Source organism: Ambystoma mexicanum, chromosome 10, assembly GCF_040938575.1.
Source record: "Ambystoma mexicanum isolate Mex_15411 chromosome 10, UKY_AmexF1_1, whole genome shotgun sequence".
Classification (NCBI taxonomy): Eukaryota; Metazoa; Chordata; class Amphibia; order Caudata; family Ambystomatidae; genus Ambystoma; species Ambystoma mexicanum.
Genome location: NC_090932.1, coordinates 1,608,373,289 through 1,608,390,368, shown reverse-complemented (window position 1 = coordinate 1,608,390,368; position 17,080 = coordinate 1,608,373,289). Strand labels below are relative to the sequence as shown.

Genomic DNA, 17,080 nt, shown 5'->3' with positions numbered 1-17,080 from the left:
TAGGCAGTGATCCCTGACACCTAGTGCCACAAACAGTCCTAACAGGTGTGTAGTGGGCTGGTCAGTCCTGTTCTGAAACCAGCAATATTTTCCTTATGTATTTACGCTGAACTTCCAAAATTCTTATAGAACATGGAAGTCTGCTCTAAGACCATGTCCAACCCTGTGAGGAATCGTGAGGTAGGTGAGCCCCCAAGAGGGACCTTCAACACGGGGGTGGGGGAGGGCAAATTACATCAGTGTATGAAGGCTATTATTTAGAATAATTATACATATCCTTTTAGTAACATGCACAATCTCCAACAATGTAGAGTATATGAGCTACCAACAAAAACACAAAACAAAATGAACATACAATAATATCAAACCAAAATACATGAACCGTGAATAAACGTATGTAAAGTGCAAATGGTAGCAGCGCAAGTAGCTGGAAAGTAGCTCCTTCTTTCTAGTTTCGATGGAATTGATCGATGGGCATGATCTGAGGGGGAACATACAACTTTAAATACCCCAGTAAGTCCACTGTTCCCATTCTGCATATACTATACTATCTTTGGGTTTTCTGAATATCATGCTATGGGTGGATGTCATATCACTCCATGCCGGCTGTATCACTCCATGCCGGCTGTATCACTCCATGACGGCTTTTCAACGTTGTCTTTCAGGTTTCTCATTGGTCTTTGAGCCTTGACACCACATGGGATCATGTGCAATGGCTCTACTTCCCATCTCTCTTCTTCCCATCCAAGCAGGCTATCTCTTCATCTTCCCATCTCCTATTCCTCTCTCCTGACTACCTTCCCTACTCCGTTTCTGCTCGCAACCTTAGTGTCATCTTCGAACCATCTCAAAGCTTCTTCGCTCTTCATCTCCAAATCTGCCACTGCAGCCAGACCTCATCTCTTCAACATCAAGAAAATATGACATCTTCTTCCCTTCAACACTGCTAAGCACCTAATCTCCTCTCTAGTACTCTCTCAATCTGACTACTGTGCCAGTCTTCTCTGTGGCCTTCCCAGCTATGCTTTTTCACCTCTCGGCAAATTACTCAACGTTGCTGTCCGAACACTATTCAACCTTCCCCACTTCACCTCCACAGCCCTTCGTCAGATAGGTTGGTTATTGATCTATGAGACGGAGGGCAAAGTATAAACTCATTCTCATCATCTTGAAAACTATACACAGACTTGCCCCATCTTACCTATCAGCCCATTTCACCCCCCTCTCTCCCCCTCACTTCCTATGATCATCCTCAGCAAACTTCCTGGCCACCTCCCGTGCCCCTTGTGCTCCCTCTTGTTTCCGCCCTCTTCCTCTCCTTGCTTCCTTAGTCTGCAATGTTCTTCCTCTCCCTCTTTGCACTGCTTCAACTCTATTTAAATCCAACCTCCTAGCTGTCTTCCTTTCTGAGGAGACACTCGCATAGCGTTCTACGCGACCACATCTGTCCGTTCTCTTCCCCCCTACCACTCTATAACAACCCCAAGGCACTTCTGCCTCACACCTTCATCCTAAAAATGTGTACTTCCTCCACTATCCCGTTCCTATATCAGGCTCTATTGTCCTCGTACCCGATTCATGTATCTACACACCCTGCATCATCGGGTCGAACATCTACATCCTCTCAACCATTGTTAAGGACACTGGTCCTCTGCTCTGGGGATGAATGGTAAAAAGCTGTGTAAGCATTTTTGTGCCAAAAAGGCATCGTTTTCCTTGTAATTTTAATTAAATAAAATACATAATTAAATAAATAGAAATGTCTATAAACAACGTTGTAAAACACTTTACTTAGATGTAACTTGCAGCCTGTTCACCCATATACACAGTAGACGAAGCAGCTTTTTATAGACTCGTTTGTGTGCCCACTCATTTATTGAAATGTTTAACTATTATGCTGCGGAAGGGCTCAAAACTCACTCACCCACAGACAGGGAGTCAGCACTTTAAGATCACTTTGGGGGTGCACTATAAAAGGACAGATAACATAACATACATTATCCGACACCGCCCTGCCTGCCTGTGGACACGCTACCAGGTTTACCGCAAAGGGGTTTGGGAATAAGGGTCAGTTACTCCAGAACTCCAAACACAAGGCTGAGGGAATTACCCAGCACAGGTAATATAGGAGCTAAACAGAGGGACACTTTTTGGGGGAGCTGTAACACCACCAGGATTGGACCCCTCCTTCTGGCTCAAGCCGAATATGATCCAATTACTTACAGGTAATCTGCACTGCTCATAGTCATGATCTTCATCGTCCCAGTACTTGCATGTGCGGTATCATCCTCCCTTGACAGCAACCCCTTTTCTATTACTTAATAATCCCTATGTTCCAGCATGCAATCATTTTGAATTCCTGATAGCAGGAATCTTCAAAACGATTGCATGCAGAGACATAGGGTTCCTGCACTTGGATGATTGGTTACTCAAAGCTCCATCAAGAGAGTCGCTGACACAGCCGGTAGCCCTGACTTGCAGGTTGCTGGAATCAGTGGGATTTCTTATCACCTGGACAAAATCCCAGCTCCTTCTATCTGAGATTCTCCAGGATATTGGAGCACGTTCCTGGACAGAGCCTGGGAGAGTAATGCTACCAGAAGACAGGATGATAAAGCTCCAGAGAGAGAACCCTGTGGGACTTCCTACTCGAGGAGTATGGATCTGCAAGGGACTTCCCCAGGGCTCAGGGACACATGGCCTCCTGTGTATACCTGCTCCAATGGGATAGCCTACATATGAAGCCATTGTTGCTACACCTTCACAGACACTGCAACGATAAGTCGCAGGACTTCAGGGCGGTGGTTCCAGTCACTGCGGCAGTGAAACTGGGGGTGCAATTGAACAACCTAAACAGGGGTTCCCCAAAGTCAGTCCCTCCCAACCATTCCGACGCCAAACACCAGCAGGACGGGATAGGGACCCGTGTTGCGGAATCGCACCAACCAGTCGTGGACAGATCAGGAAGCAGCCTGTTCCTCCAACTGGAGGGAATTGGTGGTGGTGCCCGTGCCCGGCATTTATTCTCACCATACATCAAAGGGAAGACAATGGTACCAAGGACAGACAACAGGACAATGGTCTCCTATAGCAACAGACATGGCGGCTCTAGGCCTCTGGGTCTCCTGGTGCAGGATCAGGGTGCTTCGGCAGAATTGAATCTTCTGTCATTGAAGGCTGTTCACATGAGGGGCTGGGACAAAGTAGCAGGTTGAACAGGGTGCTCCCCCTCTGCAGGGTGGGAACTGAGTGAGGAAGATGCCTGCACCCTTTGCAGGACGTTCACAAATCCCAGTGTGGGCCCGTTTGCCTCCCTGCCAAATGCCAACGTGCCCTAGTTCTTTTTCTGATACCCCTCCATTGGAGCCGGGCATCATGATGCAACTTCAGCAGTCTGGCCGAGGGGTTCCCGCTATGTCTTCCCGCCTCAACCCAGGATTCTGAAAGTAGCTCTGAAAATCAGGGACTCCGCAGCGGAGGTGTTCCTAATGGCACTATTCTGGACTCGCCGAGGCTGGTTCCTGCTTCTGTTGGAAATGCAGTAGCCCCAGTATTTCCCCTTGCAACTTAAGGGTGCTTTCCATGAATAAGCCATCCCCATTTGGAAAGGCACCAGTCCTTTAACCCTGAAGGCTTACGACGGGCATTAGGGTAACTTCCAGGGCTGGTATACTAATAAGGGGGATCTCCCCCAACTAAGGCACTGTACCCTGCATCATTCAGTTGTACAGGAGGGGTTGAAAGGAGCTTGGCTGACTCTACCCTGAGTGCTCAGTAGGCAGCCATCCACACATTTCAGGACATTGGGACTGCGGACCAGGAGGTCCTCAACTTGGTCAACAGTCTTCCGACAGGAGTATCCAGACCTGCCCCGATATCAAGGCTTCCTCCTGGAATCTGTCTCTGGTGCTAGGAACATTGCAAACATCACCCTCTGAACCTCTCAGAGACGTTTCCATGAAATTGCTGACCCTTAAAACAGTGTTTTAGTGGCCTTCGCTACTGCAGGGTAACTCAAAGAAATGTGTGCACTGACTTGTAAGGGCACCTTATCTTATTATCCCACTGGGGGCTCTGTTTCATTCCTTGAAGTTCCACATGACTCAAGCAATTGTTCTTCCACTCTTTTTTCCTAGTCCTCCCCCCCCCCTTTGGAGATTAACTGGAACAGGAATGATTCACCTAAAAAGGTCTCAAGTGATCTGAACCCTAGACAGCCTATTTGTAGCTATTACTACTTTTGTAAATAAATTATTCCCAGGGGCCCATATATTTTCAAGCACACCTATTACACATTGGGGCAGGCAACTCTCAGCCCACTGCTGCTCCCCACAATGTCAGCATATTTGGGCTTGAAGCTACAACTCCCACCAGCTCATTTCAGGCGATGGATGCACTAGGCAAGTCAGATGTGTGTGGGGTATAGATGCCAATCAACATAAGAGAAAATAATAAGAGATATATGTAAGTGCTTCTTTAAACACAATCATTCTTGAAGATGTTGCTGCGATTCCAGCGGTGGCAAGTGGAACATGTTGACTATCTATCCACAGAAAAACGAGCAAATGTGCTTTTCTCCTATAGAAAATGTATTAGCAAATTCATTAAGAATCCTTACTGGAGTAATGTACTTGCTTGTAAAGTGCTGTAGCTTAATCTTCGTGTATAGTTATGTACTCATGATGGGAACTCTTCTTTGACAGTGACTTTTCCCCCGACCTGACCGGTGTTGGTGCTGCTGGCTGGTTGTGGCCGTGCTGCTGATTATTACAGTAGCATAGCTGCACCATTGTCATGCAGGCTGCCAGGAGCACTGTGTGGGTATGGCCAGCACAAACACCCATGATTGATTGCCAGATTCCAGTTAATGGTTATCCATTATAATCTATAACTAGCAATTCCCTGGCCACCTGGATCGTCAGGTCCATGGATAACAATGAGCCGGCCTAGCATGCAGAGACTCTGGCCAGCAAACACTGTTTAGCATTTCCCTGCCCACCTGGATCGCCAGGTCCATAGATAACAATGAGCCGGCCTAGCATGCAGAGACTCTGGCCAGTGCACACTGTTTAGCATTTCCATGCCCACCTGGATCGTCAGGTCCATGGATAACAATGAGCCGGCCTAGCATGCAGAGACTCTGGCCAGCCCACACTGTTTAGCATTTCCATGCCCACCTGGATCGCCAGGTCCATGGATAACAATGAGCCGGCCTCGCATGCAGAGACTCTGGCCAGCGCACACTGTTTAGCATTTCCATGCCCACCTGGATAGTCAGGTCCATGGATAACAATGAGCCGGCCTAGCATGCAGAGATTCTGGCCAGCGCACACTGTTTAGCATTTCCATGCCCACCTGGATAGTCAGATCCATGGATAACAATGAGCCGGCCTAGCATGCGGAGACTCTGGCCAGAGCACACTGTTTAGCATTTCCATGCCCACCTGGATCGCCAGGTTCATGGATAACAATGAGCCGGCCTAGCATGCAGAGACTCTGGCCAGCGCACACTGTTTAGCATTTCCATGCCCACCTGGATAGTCAGGTCCATGGATAACAATGAGTCGGCCTAGCATGCAGAGACTCTGGCCAGCGCACACTGTTTAGCATTTCCCTGCCCACCTGGATCGCCAGGTCCATGGATAACAATGAGCCGGCCTAGCATGCAGAGATTCTGGCCAGCGCACACTGTTTAGTATTTCCATGCCCACCTGGATCGCCAGGTCCATGGATAACAATGAGCCGGCCTAGCATGCAGAGACTCAGGCCAGTGCACACTATTTAGCATTTCCATGCCCACCTGGATCGCCAGGTCCATGGATAACAATGAGCAGGCCAAGCATGCAGAGACTCTGGCCAGCGCACACTGTTGTTGCTTGTTGTGTGGCTACTACTGAATGGTATTTAAAATAGCAGTTGCCAAATCAAAACATTATAAATCAAACTGAGTCTGAGACAGTAAGTGCCTGGGCTGAGCCCTGGCAACCCCCCCCCACAAATTAAGTACTGGGAATAGGGGTATCTGTGCCATGTCAAACACTGGCACAGAGTCAAGGCAAATAGAAGAGCTCCAGGGAAGAAGGCGGCTCTGCTCCTAAACTCAAATCAAAGGGCAAAGTGCAAAACTCATTCCAGGACCAGAGTGAAACCCGTGCATGGTCCCTTACCTTGACTTGCCGGGCACAACCAAGTCACGTTTCCCAGGATGCAAGGGTTCCACCGGAAAGGCCCTTATAGACACTGCACAGGCCAAACCCTTGTCTGCAACCTCAATGCATCTGTAATGAACCAGCAGTAGGCAGTGTATGGAATGTTCTAGTTCACCCCTGAACCACTGGGACATTCCCTACACTGTTTTTTCCCAGTGGCCAGTGGGCGTCACCTGCACACACTACATCACTGCAGTCCACCCCACACTAGACAGCTTTTTTTGCCACACCATGAGTCCAAAAGACATACAGTGTGCTCATAGGAAAGTAATGGGGCAAGCTGCGAGCAGCCACCCACGACTTGTGTCGAATTAATAACACCAACAACTTGGCAGCTCCTTTACTTATAAGCACAGGCTTTAATTGTGGGGGTTTTCCCATTGGTTAACATTCTAAATAACTGAGAGATGTCACTGCCCCTAAAGGCTTGCCTTACTGTGACAGTGTAAGATCTGAGCATGTCAAAGGGTGATGGGGACCCCTCTCAATCTGGGCCAGAAGGCCTACAGCAGTGTTTGCCAGAGCCAGTTTTGCCCCAGAGGTGGGACAAGGGATTTGGCAGGGCTCTAGTCCCTGTCACCACTGCATGTGCCTGGCTACAATTGATAAGTGGTACTGGCCAATTGTAGGCCCTGCAATGTCCTGTTCTGGCCAGTGTTTACTTTCATCCACTGCAGAGCCAAGAAGTCCTTGCAGCAGAGGAAAGAACACACAACCTACCAATAAGAAAGGCAGCGACAACCCCTGATCCGGTGGAGCGAGAAGCAATGCAGACCAGCAAACAGGACGCTCAAGACAACTAATTAAGAACATTGAAATTGACTATGTTTGTCACCGACCATCACTACAAAGCTTTGGTGGGCCTGTGTTTGCGATGGTGCGGTACTAAGAGGTCCTTTAAAGCCTCATACCTCTATGATTCGAACCTGGTGAAAAAGCTTTACAGAGATTGACCATGGAAACCAGGTGAGCACCGGAACCAATGGGGGGGATAAAAGGGGACGCAGGGAACAGAGGAGTGTGGGTTGTTTGGATGAGGTAAAAGGGAGGAGAAGGTGGACTAAGAGATCAGGTTGAGAAACGAGGGTGCAGCGGAGCAGGGACGACAATTACAGAGGGTGTGTGCAAGGTGAGTTATTGGTTGGTGAGAGCAGTGAAAAGAGTAACTGAGGTCAAATGTAAGAGTAGGATGGCTTATGTGAGAGTGAGTAAACCAGGCCATTGAGAGGCTGAAAGGAAGGTGACTGTGGGAGAAGAAGGGTTGGGGTGTAGAGTGACAGCAGAGAGTAGTAGAAGGCGTGTAGAGAGTAGAGGGAGGGGAGAGCAGTAGAGAGGGGAGTAGTGGGAGTGGAGAGGGAAAGCAATGTGAGTGGTAGATGGGAGAGAGTAGAAGAGAGTAGTGGGGAGGAGAGTAGAGCAGAGAGAAGCACTAAGGAGTAGAAGAGATAGAGGAGAACATCAGAGGGACAGATGGAGGAAGAGTAAATGAGGAGTGGGAGGAAGAGGAGGAAGGAGAGTAGGAGGAAGGGAAACAACAGCATGGCAAGGGGTGCAAGAGCGTGAGAGGTAAAGTCTGACTGGAAGGCACCACTTCATAAAATCATTTTTTCTGTGACACCCCAGATTCGAATCCACCTAAAAGATCTGAGAGGGAGTCAAAAAGAAGTGGTTACTGATCTTTCGTGACCACCTTGGGATTTAAAGAAGTCTAGGCTAGTGTGGAAGGAGACATGGGGAAGACCAGAGAGTGAGAGATGGACCTTAGAGAGACCCTACTCAAACATCTTCAAGGGTTGGTCTGTTCATGAGACCACCTGTGACATTACTTTCATGTCTTGTACAAGTGTTCAAGCAGAATTCTATTTTTGGGTGTTATACTCTCCCTTTTTATGGAACTCCCAAACCACCCTTCCTTTGATTTACTACTGTGGACAGAAGGAAAAGTCCTGATGCCATTACAACTCTTTTCACCATGTTGTCCTATGATAGCCTAGAGGGCTCCTAGAACAGGGAGGACTTTTAGGCAGCCAATTATGGCCATAAGGTGATTTTATCACACCGCTATGGTGCTGCAGCGTAGGCTGGTGGGGGCTATTATTTACTTTCGGCTTCATCAAGGGTGCAGCCAATGCTAGCATGTTAGTAGCCCAATGTCCCATTATGGTGGCCATTGGGTTATAAATGTTATTTTTGTAAGTCCTACTCTTAACCATGCTCTGGGCCTTACCTGTCTTTGGGGAGACCAAGAGGCAGCCCAGTGGTGCAAATATGGGCTCACACTGAGCCCATCCCTGCATCCGCTATAGTGGTGTTGACTAGTTTCTTGCCCTAGACAAGCCAATACACAAACTGTGTGGGTGGAACTGACTGTTGGTGAGGTTTACGGCCAGCCTCATTGGGTTGCTGCCAAACCCTTTGTGTGTCTTCTTTTTGTGTGCCACACTGGCCGAACTGTGCCCTATCCCTTAGATCCTGTTTCATCTTTTGGCTGCTGAACGTGCTTCCTGGGCTGTCCCCCATCCTCCCGTTACCTCACTGCATGGACTGGATGGCCCTGGCTAAGATGGTTTCCTGACCATTTCTGTGCCGTCTTCCCATCGTATCCTCCTAGTTGTAACCCCTTGAGGTGCAAAGCCTTTGTCGTCTATAAGGGTGGTGTGACACCATTACCCCACCTCAGCTCTTCGTCTGGGTCATCTTGGGTGACCTTCACAGTTCTGCTTATCGTTAGATAATTCTCTGCTGGCTGGTCTGCTTTGCCCTCAAGCCCACGCAGATCTGCTGCCGTAATCTTCCTGGTGCTTTCACTCCTGGCTCGTGTGTCACCCTCCTGACAAATCTTATTAGTATCTTTTTGGTCATTATTGTTGTCGCTGGTGCGGGGTGCAAATCCCTGGGTGCCAGATCCTGTAAATTATCCTACAATAGAGGCAATTAACTCTGTGTTGTGTTCTGTTAAACTAGTGCTGTAAGTACTTACGTATGGATCTAGGGGTAGTGGGTTATTCTTCAGATTTACCCATGGGGTACCCTGGGTCTGTGCTAGTGGGGCTCTGCAGGTCATCCTCTACTGCAGTTCACCATTGGCTTTCCCTGCTTTGCTTTTTTTCCTGGTTTTTCTGTGAGCGCTTCAAAGGGATATCGTCTGATGTCCCTAGGGTTGGTTGCCTTTTTCTCTGCATCTGTGGCGTAAAACACAGACATCCCTGATTTTATCATTAACACCAAGATGCAAGATTCTTGGAAGATTAAAAGGGCCCAGGTTTCAACATACAGCAGAAAAGTATAAACACTGAGATGGGAGATTCCAGGAAGAGGGGAAAAGGCTAGGTTTCAACATACAGCAGAAATGTATAAACACCTAGATGCGAGATTCCTGGAAGAGGGAAAAAGCCTACGTTTCAACATACAGCAGAAAAGTGTAAACACTGAGATGGGAGATTCCAGGAAGAGGGGAAAAGGCTAGGTTTCAACATACATCAGAAAAGCAAAAACACCAAGATGCAAGATTCCCAGAAGAGGAAAAAAAAAAAATGTTTCAGCATGCAGCAGAAAAGCAAAAACGCCTAGATGCGAGATTCCTGTAAGAGGGAAAAGGCCTAGGTTTCAACATACAGCAGAAAAGCAAAAACACCAAGATGCGAGATTCCTGGGAGAGGGAACACAGGTGGCACAGATGATTTAATGTTGGATCCCACCAGCGGTGGAGGAGAGGCAGGACGGGCTGATTGGCACAAGCCCAGGGGTTGTAAATTAAGGTGAGGGGAAATTCACAAGATTTTGCTCAGCACCCACCCGCCCCCCTTAAATATTTACATAATATAGGACATGAATACATTATTAAAGAAAGGATGAGTTTCCTGTAATGTTGGAAGCAAATTAAAAAAGGCGCACCTCCGTTAAATGTGCAAAGCAATTCTTGAATATGTTCTGCAGTGTACAACCCTTAAAGGAATATACCCAAATCTTCTGACCAGTGGTTCCTGGAGTCTAGCGGTTAGGGCATTGATTCTGCTGATCCGAGGTCGGGAATAAAAGCAGATCCTTTAGCTAAAGGGCGCAAATACTTTCCCCGGCCGTAGCGGAAGCCCCCCTGCTGGTCTCTGCGGGGGGGGGGGGAGAGAGTGGGGGTGTGGCACCTGCGTGTGTTAATCCAGACTGGGTGCTGTAGCGCGCGCTGCGGGTAGACTGTGCCATGTCCTGATTCTGGGGTCAAGTTCTCGAGCAGTGAGGTGCATGCGGAGGGGGGGGGGGCTCTGGCTGCGGGTTATCGAGGGGACTTTTCCTGTGCACTAAGCACCAGGTATGGCCCTCTTGGGGGGGGAAGTGGTTTTGAAATGGAGGTCCAGTACTCACCGGCAGCACTAGAGGGAAGTCTGCTCTCAAGTCCCGTGATGGCCAAATGTGTACAGAGAAAAATCGAATAAAGTCACGAGTCATAAAAAAAAAACAGGGAGGGAAAGCAGGCTTCCGATTGGTGGGATTCTCGCCACCATGTTGGACACAACCAATCGGACAGGGTGAGCTGGGTGTAGCGAGGGCCGGTTGGGGGAGGGCTCACTAGCTCCACCCCACAACAGGTAATCACTTTTGCTGAGAAAGTTGTATTTAGTTATACAGGACACTGTCAAAAGTCCATGTTTCCGCGTATTTGTTAACTGTTTTTTTTTTCTCGCAGAAATATTGTTTTCTAATCGACCAGGCGCGGCTGAAAATGTCTGGGGGCCCATTTCAGTATGATGGTTGGTGCCCCCCCCTTGCTTGCAGCGGAAGTAAGTCTGAGGCACCCGTGGGGGTGGGGGGTTGGGGATACATTATAGTGGAGACAAATAAAATACGGCCAGGGGTTAGTAATAGCCCAAGAGATGGCGAGCCAGCACGCAGCTAAAACACAAAATGCCCACGGGAAAGCTGTACATCCTTCTTTGTCAGCAAGTGGCTGACGTGGAGGAACCAGTGTTAAAAGCCAACGAGGTGATAAGGGTATGTATACCCTACGGTGGACAGTTGTAACGGCCTGAAGGGCCCCAGCAAACCCTGGAAGGCCCCATAATGAGAGTAATATAGAAAGGAATATATGGACGTGTTATAAGAATGCTGACTGACAACATGGGGGCAGTTACTGGGGGCCTCCAGAAGACTCGAGGCCCCTTTCATCTGAAAAGTTGAAAGGCCCTGACCCATCCCATGAATCGCCTGTTTAACTAGTTTCATTTTCTTATGCTATCTGCTTGCCAGCCAGCAGTATAGCTCACTCGATTATTGTGCCTGCTTCAGAGATCCCGTGAAACCAAACTTTGAATTCCAATGGGGCTGACTTTTTCATCCCCTCGGATGAAAGGAGTGACGGGCCCCAGATGTTGTGCCACTGGTCTCTTTTTACTGGCACCCAAGAAAGTCGTCCCCACTGGGCTGGGACCCTGTGAGGAGACTATAAGGGCAGAGAAAGTCGAGCAGTCTTAAGTTAGGGGGACCATAGTCTCCAAACCATGACACTTTTGCATAAACACAAAAAAGCGTCATGAAATACGGAGCCCTAAAGCATGAATAGGCAAAAAGACTAAGTCCAGAGAATGATATTACCATAGGTTCCCTCGTTTCAGACACGTTTCCCCCCTCAAGGCCAGTGTAAGGTGGGCAATTGCCCGGGAACGGGGCAAATAATGTGTCTAGGAGCCGAGGGGCTTTGATTAGGGTCAAGCTTCTAAGGCGTTCCCTAAATCTGGGGCCATTGACTGTTTTGAAGAAGCTTGTTAGGACGGGGGGGAGGGGGTCATAGTGCGAACACACTGAAATACTCCTCTCCCTTCCCCCACCCACCTCAAACCAGGGCGTCTAGTCAACTTATCTCTAAACCTTTCCTTTGTTTGCTCGGTGTCATTGGCTGAGAGCCCCAGGGATGGCTGGGAACCAAAAGAGGCCCTGGAAATCATTTTCAAAGTGGCCCCACATTTTCAGCAACCCTTTTCCTATGAGAATATTTGGAGAAATAATAGGTTACCACACAAAAGAGGCCCAGGGTGCAGAGTCCTACCAGGAAATCTCCAGAGGTCTCCATAGGCCAGTCCACCCCTGCCAGGGTGCAGAGGCCTACAGGGAAATCGCCAGAGTTCCATATAGGCCAGTCCACCCGTGCCAGGGTGCATAGGGCTACCAGGAAATCTCCAGAGTTCCCTATAGGCCAGTCTACCCCAGCCAGGGTTCAGAGGCCTTCCGGGAAATCTGCAGAGTTCCCTATAGGCCAGTCCACCCCTGGCAGGGTGCAGAGGCGTACCAGGAAACATCCAGAGTTCACTACAGGCCAGTCCACCCCTAGGCCCAGGCCGCAGAGGCCTACCAGGAAATCTCCAGAGTTCCCTATAGGCCAGTCCTCCCCTGGCAGGGTGCAGAGGCCTACCAGGAAACATCCAGAGTTCACTACAGGCCAGTCCACCCCTGGGCCCAGGCCGCAGAGGCCTACCAGGAAATCTCCAGAGTTCCCTATAGGCCAGTCCATCCCTGCTGAGAGCAGACAAAAGCGGCCCATCAGGTGTGGATGGATTACAAAAAGATCTCGGTTTCAGGATGGACATATATTTTTATTCGCCTATAAAATGCCCCACTGCAAATGGCAGTTATACTCCCTCATAAATCATTTTATGTCCCAGAAAGAAAGGAAAACTAGGAGTGAGTGCGGCCGGGAAACGCCCCGTTTATTTAAACTGCACGCGACGGTGCGCGCCCGTCATCGGGCAGCGCCACAATGAGCATCGTAAGTCTGCCTGGACACAGGCGATAGCAGGAGACACATTTATAAAACCCTCACGGGGAAACTTAAAGTAACCTTCGGTCAGAGAAATAACACTTGCAAACTCTTAACAACTTTCCAGCATCCTTTTTGTGAAGCATGGACGCACGGTTTCGTGTGATAATGCCGCCTGGAAAAAGTCGCCAGGCAGGCAACTTATTTCCAGACCTCTAACATACTTTATATTATAAACTCCCATCCTAGAATATTTGGAGAAAGTGTTTGATTTTACAGAGGGAACATTTTAGGGGCCAGGTCGCCTCCTCGTGGCCATTTTCCAGGCAACTTTATCACTGGACACGTGACGCAATTGGTAAGTCTACTCTTTTTCCCACAGCACAGGCCACTACAAGTTGCCCAGAACACTGCCACACACAGGGTCGGACTGGGACAAGAAATAGGCCCGGTCAGCAAAAAGAAAGTGTCCCACCCCTCGCCTCACAAAAATGGCCCATGCCTCGCCTCAAATAAGTGGCCCTTGACCTCTGATGACATCACCGGAAGTGATGTCATTTGACTCCACCCCAAAGTGACATCCCAGGAAGTGATGAAACACCACCTTTCACCCCTTGACGAAACAGGAAGTGGCATTAAATAGCATTGATCCTAAGTACACTAAATTACTGGGAATACAAGCAGACGTCCAAGGCCAAATAATAATATGTTAGCACTTACGGTTAAGCTTTTTTTTTTTTTTTATAAAAACAAATATTCATATAATATCACCCAAGCTGTGTTGGTACTCATTTATCGACATAAGAAGGATGAAAGGCCTTTTGAAAAAGAAAAAAAAAAGTCAAACTTTTTTTCTATTTTTTTTTTTCTTCCAAACCGGCCGAGGCATGGCCAGAAGCTGGCCCCCACTCGCCAGGCACGATTTCGCCCCGGCCACGGGCCGAAAGGCCGAGGGGCAATTCCGCCATTGGAGCTTGTTATCAGTCGTCTGACGGGTTATGGAGTGTGGAATTGCTCCTCCTCCTGCCTCTCACCCCGTCACCTCCCAGCAAAGTCCTCCCACTCAGCTCAGCCACACCTAGCGCAGTCAACCGAACCCTCATCAATTCTCTCTCTCTTCAACTTGTCTCTCACACCTAAGCAAAAAATGTCCCACAGTCTCAGGCACCCGACACACCGCACAGTCCCTCGACTCATGCTTCCCCACTCGAAACAGACAGTCATTCAGCCCCACATACCCTATCCTCAACCGATTCAGCATCACCTCCTCCCCCTCCTCCATTCCAGACTCCCCGCATCCACCTTCACCGACACTTTCCCACGAACACCAAACATCCACCTGCCCTTCATCCCACTCACCCACCTCTCCTGCCACTCATCCATGACCCTTCTCACCATTACAGCCTTCCCCTCATCCACACTCAAAGGCAACCTCACATCAACCTGCAGGTCACGTTCTCAGGGGAGAGAGTAGGCGGATCTCCATTCACTCTGCAAGCCTGATTCCACTGGATCTGGGTGAGCGGGAGGCGAGGAGGCCCGAGTTTACAGAGAAGGGAAGACAATCGAGCACGGGAGGAGGAGGGAGCACTTCGAGGAAGAAGGGTGAGGTGCATGTTTGCAAAAGCGGCGTGCTTTGTTACTAGAGGGGCTGTGTGTGACTGGTGTTGGGGAGGGTGAGAGTGAAACGATAGCTGGTGGTTGGTACATGCGTGGTGGGTGGTCCTGCCTGCCGTTATCAGTGGGCAGGGGAATACTCTGGAGACAGCGGCTGCGGGTGGTGGTGTGGGGGTGCAAGATGGCGTACATCCTGCGCCTGGGAAGAGTGATACTTTGAGCGGTAAGGGGACCCATGGGTCTACAGGGGTTGGTGGTGGTGCAACTTACAAGGGGTCCTTTAGGAATGCAAGGGGGAAAGGTGGGAAGAAGAATGGAAAGAGTGATGGTGGGAAAGGGAAGTTGGGTACAGGTGGTGGTCATCAGTCTCTGGCGGAGGGTTTGGCAGGTGTTGGTGTTGATGCTGGGAGGAGTGTTGATATTGGGAGGAGGAAGGTGGGGTCTCTTGGGGATGACAGTGGGGCACTGCTTCGGAGTAGATCCCCTGTGGATCGGAGTTGGAGGGCAGTGGGGGTTCTGGTGATGGACAGCAGTATGTGAGGTTGCGGTTGAAGCCATGGAGGCAGAGTCAGGATGGCAGGTGGTCATAAAGTCGGCGAAACCCGATCAAGATCTTAGTGGTGTAAGCCCTTTCGTAGTATCTGAGTGGGTCCGGAAAGGAATTGGTGCTGTGCAGTCTGTTCAAGTAATTAGTGGGGGGCGTTTGTTGGTTAAAGGTGTGGGTCAGGTGACCAGGAACAAGGAGTTGGATTTGGTATGTCTTGGGAGATATCCTGTTACTGTGTCAGAACAGGGTGGTGCGGTATGTAAGGGAGTGATTAATGGAGTACCTCTTTGTGTGCATGATAGGGATATGGTGAATTCCTTGCAGGAGGTGGGAGTTTTGGAGGTGTGGATGTTGGGGAGGAAAGATCCTGTTGGCGGTGTAATTTCTACGACTGTGGCTATTCGGTTTAGGGGGAGTGAGGTGCCAGAGCTTGTGTTTTGGGGGTTTCAGCATTTTCAGGTGAAGCCATATGTCCCAGCCCCCCTTCGGTGCTATAAGTGTCAGGAGTATGGTCACCTAGCACGGTCTTGTAGAAGTCTTGTAGAAGGGAGAGGAGGTGTGGGAAGTATGGTGGGCCCCATGATATTTAGGAGTGTGTGATGGAATGTACACCAAAGTGTTGCAATTGTGGTGGAGATCATGTTGCTTCTTTTAGGGGCTGTGTTACACAGGTGGAGGCCTGTAAGGTTGTGAGCACTAAGGTGAGTCAACATATCATTTATGCAGCAGCAGTTCAGAAGGTACGGGAGGAGCAGCAGGTGGTGGTGGTGGGGTGTCCTGCTACAGTGGTGAAGCAGGTGGAGGTAGAGGATACTCAGCCTTTGGGGGTTGAGGGAGTGATTGGAGGGGGTCTTACTATCAAAATGACGGATTTGTTGTGTTTTATTATCGCAACTATTAACATGACAGCTGGTTGTCCGTCGAAATCGGAGAGGTTACAGGCGGTCGTGAAGGCAGCAATTTAAGGATTGGAAATCTCACAGATAAGGATTTACATAAGATGATGAGATGTGGGGATGTTCCCCGTGAGGGTTCAGGGGTCTGAGGTTGTGGCAATGGAATGCAAGGAGTTTGTTGGCGAATGGGCAGGAGTTGAAGAAAGAGTTGGTAAAAGTGGGTGATGTTGATGTCGTATGTGTTCAGGAGACATGGTTGAGAGAGGGTATTCATTTTCATTTTCCGGGATATGTGTTGTTTGGGAAAGATAGAGTGGCGGGTCGTGGGTAACGGGTATGCATTTTGGTGAAGATTGGTATTCAATGTTCTGTCCTTGAGTTTGGAGGGGAGTTGGAATTGATTGGAGTGAGGTTATTTACGGGCTCTGATGTGTTGGTGATTTTGAATTTCTACAATCCGTGTAGACCTCTTGATGTGGGGGCTTTTCAGCAGGCCTTGGGGCAGCGGGACAAATATATTCTTTGTGGGGATTTTAACTGTCACAATACGTTGTGGGATAGTACTGTGACAGATGTTAAGAGGGCTATTTTGGAGGTGATGGCTGATGAGTTTGGACTTGTTTTATCGAACTCGCCCGGGCATACTAGGACTGACATTCATACCGGTATGGGATCTTGTTTGGATTTGACATGGGTATCAGCAACTATGGTTTCTAAGTGTGTTTGGAAACTGAGGACGGATGGGGAGATGGGGAGTGATCACGGTTCCATATCCGTAGAGGCAGGTGTTAAGGTGGTGAAGTCGGCAAGTCCAGCCCCGAGGGGGTGTAACTTCCGTAATTTGGATTGGGCGAAGTTTGGAGAAGGGTGTAGCAGGTTGATGGGTATGATGGGTTTGGGTGATGCTCAGGGGGTGGGGGTGCCACGCACTGTGGATGCAATGGATTAGGCTCTGCAAGATAGCTTTCGCAGTGTTGTGGCATAATTGGCCCGGCTCGAGGTAAGCTCTTTCAGAAACCTGAGGTCCCGTGGTGGTCGTCAGAATTTACAGCGGTAGTTCAGGATAGGA

General features: G+C 49.1%; 1 protein-coding gene across 1 annotated transcript in view; it reads right to left on the bottom strand.

The window, feature by feature from the left end:
• The window catches only part of LOC138492667 (catechol O-methyltransferase-like), a 96,322-nt gene extending 85,668 nt beyond the window's left edge, over positions 1–10,654 (bottom strand). The window contains exon 1 of the mRNA XM_069619986.1: positions 10,566–10,654. The gene's annotated coding sequence lies outside the window, so the exon portion shown is untranslated. The remainder of the gene's footprint in view (positions 1–10,565) is intronic.
• Between the last annotated feature and the right edge of the window lie 6,426 nt (positions 10,655–17,080).